Source organism: Chelon labrosus (assembly GCF_963514085.1).
Source record: "Chelon labrosus genome assembly, chromosome: 22".
NCBI classification, from domain to species: Eukaryota; Metazoa; Chordata; class Actinopteri; order Mugiliformes; family Mugilidae; genus Chelon; species Chelon labrosus.
The window spans coordinates 14,736,609-14,742,923 of NC_140355.1; positions in this window are offsets into that span (position 1 = coordinate 14,736,609).

Below are 6,315 nucleotides of genomic sequence, written 5' to 3' on the forward strand. Positions count from 1 at the left end.
ATGCGAGATCGGCGCACGTCGGTAAATGAGAGAATAAAAAAAACAATATTGTTTAAAGGGTCGGGTTCTTGGATCTCGAACAGCACGCACCGCAGAGTGACAGAAGGTCAGCGAGCCGGCACGCTCCAAGTCGTGTTCTCCGTCAACAAGGTAAGGAGAAAATGCAGTGCTGCAGAAACATCGGCATGCACGGAGCCAGCCTTAAAAAAAAAAAGTAAAAATAAATAAATAAATAAATAAACTATTGGGGGCAAGGTCTGCATGTCTGTGGCGTCGGCTTCACTCCGGGTCAAAAGGCCGAATTGCGCCAGAAAGAAGTTAGAACAGTAAAAGCCCACCTACAGGCTTAGCCGTTATCCGACGACAAATTGAAAACATTCACAAATAACGCAGAAGACATATTTCCATTACAATATTTTACTGTGTAGGAACACTGAGCCTAACTTAATCTCAAAATAATAAGAAATTTCCCCAGAAGTATAAAAGTCATTACTACACTATGATAAGGTTTCTTATCCATTTCGGAAACTTACTCATTCTTTTGAGAAAGAATCTCAAAAGTCATTATTTCAGACTCCGACTTATTGTTCAGAGATACAAATTTACCCATATGAGAACATCTCATTATTCGGGTGATGCTAATGAATTCTTTTTTATAGTGTCAAAGGCATTATTTGAAGATCCTAAACCAGATTTTGGGATAGTGTGACAAAGTGGGTGAGAACCACACCATTTGTCCCACTTATCATTTCTTCGTAATCACGCTTGTTTAATATTCGTTTGCCAAATTCCACCTCTTTCTGTAATGTGTATACACTTACTATCACGGGTTTGTTTGCATTATATTTGGTTACAAATCATACACCAACATTTCCACATAAAATCAGACTCGGACAAGTATTAAGTTGAAACTAGTTTATTTCAAATGTGCATTGCAGAGACAAAAGGAGGAAAGTTTGGATCTCTTCCTGCTTTTAAGGTCTCTGTGACCTCATCATTGAGGACCACAGACAAAAACATCGATGGGGGTGTTGAGAAATTATGGTTATAGATTATTTGGTCTTTTGAGATTGGGTAGAGATGGTACAGAATTAAGGGAAGTTAAAGGCCTCGTGGAAGGTGCCTGTCTACGTGTGCAAGAAGTACATTTACAGTCTTGTCACTTACCTTTTCCAGGATGGGAATGGTGAACATACCTGCTTCATGGTATGCACCAACGGGATGCCAGTCAAGCACTAATGAACAGCACTATATAAGCAGTTGCTTGTCAGCCCTTGAGGGGGAAGAACCATGTCCGTGTAGTTGGGTGCACGTTATGTTACGTTAAATTACGTTAATCTAAGTTGCTATAAATTTATTTTTTTTCAGTTAAGCTTAACCATTTATTTTTGTATATTTTTGTAGATATTTAGGACCTCGAAGCATTATGTTTAGCTTCTATTGCATTATTTGGAGATACTGTAATACTGCCATCTCATCTCCTTATCGAAATATTTCTTTCCAGATTCCTCCCTATTATTTTGGGATCCACAAATGCATTCAAAAAAAGGTTCCAATTATGACTTATTAGGGTTGTTTCTTTAACACTAGCGAGACTGGGCTTCCATAAGATCTGTCCCTTGATTACATTTTGAATTAAGTGAATCGTCTTCGGTAATAAAATTGACCCCAGGCATTAATAAACCTCGTTATTAACCAGACTGAATTTGCATATCATCGTACACACGGCTATACCTTTAAGTTTCTGCCTCGTGCGTGCAATAACGCTCTGACCTCTGGTTAATATTAAGAGAGACTCGCAACCAGAAGGCCGTCGGCTTGATCCCCGGGTCGGCAGTAAAAATGCGATTGGGCAAAGCGAAAGAGCAGCGCTCGCCTCTCCACTCATTACCTTGAGTAAGGCCTCTAATCCTCCTTGCTCTGACGCACAGATCAGGCGATGCGTTTTACCGAACAGCAGCTTCTAGTCACAGCGTCTGGAATGCAACTCTGAACGAGGTCTTTACTGGAAAAAAAATGAGGAATTATTGATCTCAAAGTATATTTCCTGTACATGTATTTAATGAATGTTTGCAGTTAATTTGATTTTACTGGCGTTCTCGGTTCTGTTCGCGCCGCCTGATGATGTGCAAATATCGGAAGCAGATATCTGAAGGAGAAAGAGTTCGCAGCAGATAGCAAACAACGTGTCATAAATATTGACACCTCGCTGTGACAGCTGCAAACTACTAAGTTCCTGTCTGTATCCCCTCAGCAAACACAAACACGCAGACACGGGGTGGGCGGGTGGGCGGTTGGGTTTTTGCTGTGGAAGTACACACTCTCAAAACACACAAATACCCTTTTGTGTCAACAGAAGATTCTGAGTTGTGTTCAAAGCTTGTACAGTAGTAAGAGCGACACCCTGTCTTCTAGGGAAAATACTGGCACAAAGCGATGCTGGGTGTGCTTTCTGGGACCTGTTTGAGCAGCCTGGTACTACTGGATCTCACTAGCTGAGCATCGGGAGCAAAAAAAATAAAAAATATGGCGGAAAATAAACAGAGAGGATTTGGCACAGTGATGAGAATGTTGTGAAGATATTAATAAAAGCCAAATTCACAGTTTGCAATGTCAAGAACCCGTTTCCTACACTGTGCGTCTGCCGTTGCCAAGGTTTGTATACAATACATTTGAATTCTGTTCACAGCCATGTTTTCCCACAATAACGCTCTTGTTACTTGACAATTTTTTCACCCGGTCCATGTCTAATTTGATTTACTCACTCAATAACATCTGACTGGTCCCCTGCTCCTCCACTGCACCGCGCGTCGGTGAGGGTCTGTAACAGAGACGATGGCGACATCTTAAAATGTGAGTGATGTCCGGATGAAAGCGCAATCTCATAAACAGCTGGGATGGGCTTGAAGTTATTGAGCACGGTCGGTGGGGCTTTGAGTGGCCAAATCACTTCATCACATGTGCCAATCTTCCCCCAGCTCTAATGTAATTAGTGTGGATCTCCGCTGCCTGCTCTGGCCTTTTGTTGTTTGATAAATGTAATTAGATAAAATGAGCATCAGTGAGCCGAGGCCTCGCAAGTCTGAAAAATGTGACAAGAAAGTCATTGTCATTAACAAAGTGGACGAAAATGTGTTCAGCTCGCCTCTCCTTGAAATGAGGTTGAAACCGGACGCTCCCCCTCATGAAAACATGTTCTGAATCGGCTGGATCATGGGAGGAACATGTCCAAAACTCCTGTCCCAGAGCTTGCCGGTTCTGGACCTGCTCCACTTGACTCCGAACCCAAAAATGAGCCAAGAGAGGGAGGCGTGAGTGGAGCCGAGACGGACTAAATGATGCCGGGTTGTTGAAACCACGGCATCCACCCATCACTCAAAGCGGCCAAGCCATTAATTAGGAATTATTTTAAGCCTTGATATGAATTAAACACCTTCTCACCTAACAGAAAAATCAGCTATAGAGACCAAAACTGTTATTTGTATCAGGCAGTACACTTGCTGTGTAGTTTAGCATTTTAACTCTGACACGCTTTTTTTATATTTATTTATTTATTTATTTACAATGGCGAGTATATAGCTATGACAAAGACTGGTAGATTTGTAATGGTGCAGAGAACCATTTGTCATAGTTAAGGGTAGTATGCAATACACCAATCAGGCATAACAATATGACCACCTACCTGATATTGTGTAAGTCTTTGTGCCTCCAAAACAGACTCATCAGAGAATGGACATGGGCCTTCTGAGGGTGTCCTGTGGTGTCTGGTGACAGAATAATGTTAGTGGGGGCCTTTGGGTCCTATGGGTTGAGGATAGGGGCCTCTGTGGATCATCCCACAGATACTTGATCAGTTTGGGATCTGGTGAATTTGGAGGCCAGGTCAACACCTTATGCTGTTTTTCACGTTTTTGCTGCTGCCATCAAGGAGTGCCATTGCTACGGGGTGGGGGGGGGGGGGGGGGCCTGGTCTGGTCTAGGTGGCTGGTACTTGTCTAAGTAACATCCACATTAATGCCAGGTCCAAAAGTTTCCCAGCGGAACATTATCACAAGATGGTCAATGTTATTCACTTCTCCTGTCAGTGGTCACAATGTTATGCCTGATCAGTGTATTTCCATGAGTTAGATGTATGAAGTAATAATTATTAAACTAATGATTCAATTATAAAATGTATTACAGATTAATTCCACTTGACTGACTCTGGGGTCAGAGTTACCGATGTTTACGGCCTTAGTAATGATTTTAAACATCACTCTGGCCACATTACGAAAGAGTCCACGTGAAGCCCAAGCTCTGTAAACATTAAGTGACTAGCTTGCATAGGCACTTTGGGAAACCATATGGGTGCAGCTAATATATCTTTTGCTTGTAAGTTACTGCCAACAGGGGTCTGTTATTTCCTTCTGAATGACACTTTTATTATGTGCATGTGCCAAATCCAGCAGTGATGTGGTACGTTCAAAGCTGCTCCCGAGGATTAATTTGACTGGGTGGATAAACCTGACTGTGCAGTTAGATAGCCAGCAGTGATGTTGGAGGGTAAACAGTGTGTGAGAGATGAACTCGAAATGATCCCAAAGTGAGATAGTACAACATTATCCCATCGGAAATAATGCTATGCAGGATTAGGCTGGTAAAAAGGGTTTATCCGTCAGTGTAACGCAAACAGCGCTACGTGATCAGCATCTGTGTGATCTCTGTAATAATACCATTTATTTTCCTTCTTCCCCCATATATTTGAACTACACACGGAAGCTAAACACACTGCAATTTATGCATTTATTTTTACTTTTAACTTAAATGAGGTTTCTCTTGACTTGAACTTTAAATGAAACCGAGTTTAAAACTCACCTACTGTAGCTGATTGACTGGGATCTAAGATTGTTGTGCACTGCTTTGTCTCAAACAGACAGTATAAAGACAAAACTGCTCCTCAAAAGTGAAACCAAAGCAAGTAGAGCTCCCCCTGGTGACTGGCTGCAGTATAGGTCATAAGCTCCACCCCCTCCATGTTAGTGGATGGGACTTGGGCCAAACTAAAACACCTAAATATACATCAAATAATCTTTGTTTTCCCAAAGATGGCTTCTGTCATTTCAGGTAGTTGTTCAAGTGTCATTTTCTATAGAAACAGGAAGTGACATAATGGCGACTACCAGTTGCCATGCCAACCGCTCCGTAAAGTGGTCCTGTGGGGCCGTGTGAGTTGCAAATTTTTATTTTTTTTTTTTAAAAAGTACAGCGTATAATGCAACACTTCCTTGTAACTGGTGGACGTAGACCAGAGCGTAGTATTAATTAAACGACAACGCGAGTGAGTCTGGCGGAAGTGTGGGCGGGTCATCGATATCGGGGGCCCACTTGGCTCCACTTGGACCGTACTCCGCAGACTCTGGCTCAAAAGTTGCAAGATGGCGCCGCCCGTATGCCCGGGAAAATAGCGTCAGTTTGGCCAATGCAAGGAAGTGGGGACGCTTTGTCCATATTTATATACAGTCTATGGTCTCAAACCTAATGAAGCTAGCTCGTGTCCTAAAGAAATGGGACTTGCCTGGAAGTTTGTGGCCATATCTTTGTTTGAAACTCTTTAGTCTGTGCATTTTTGTATTTTTCCATCAAAGCCAATTTGTATCCTTGCGTGAGGTAAACACTTTTTTTTTTTCTTCCTGCGATGTTCCTCGGGGCGCTGCACACAATTTATACCACTAACAAGCATAAATTACACCGGGGACTTGAAGCCATTTGGCTCCTCGTGAACTCTTGCTTTTGCAGGTTTTTTTTTTTTTTTTTTAGAATAGAATTGCAGAAGTGCTTCCCTTTGTCATTTTTCATTTTGAAAAGTAAGAGTCAAGACTGCCAACATCGTCTGCATTATGAGACAGAGAATGGAAACGTTGAATAATCTCACATGAGAGGCATCATTTCAATTCACCGCAAATAAATGTGCACAACAGGACTGACGGCTAATTCTTCTCAGTCTCTCATGACAAGATGCTTAGTCAAATCCAGCCTTTAACTAATCCATTGGAAAGGAAATGGAGGAGGAGGCAGCATGCAAAAGTTGCGGGTAGAAAACACAAGACAAACGTGGAATTTACACAAGGAAGTAAAGTAAAATAAATAATAGCTGAAGTTGTGGCATCTCTTACTCTAAAGGTTTGTGACAGTAAGCCACTTTGGGAGAACATGTCTAATTTGCATGCCATTCCTCTTTAATCCAATGTTCAGATCACACCTGCGTTTTATCTCGATTCCTCGTCTTCCCCGCGGTGCATCTAAATCCCTCAAAGCCTTTTGTGTTACCTGCCCGGT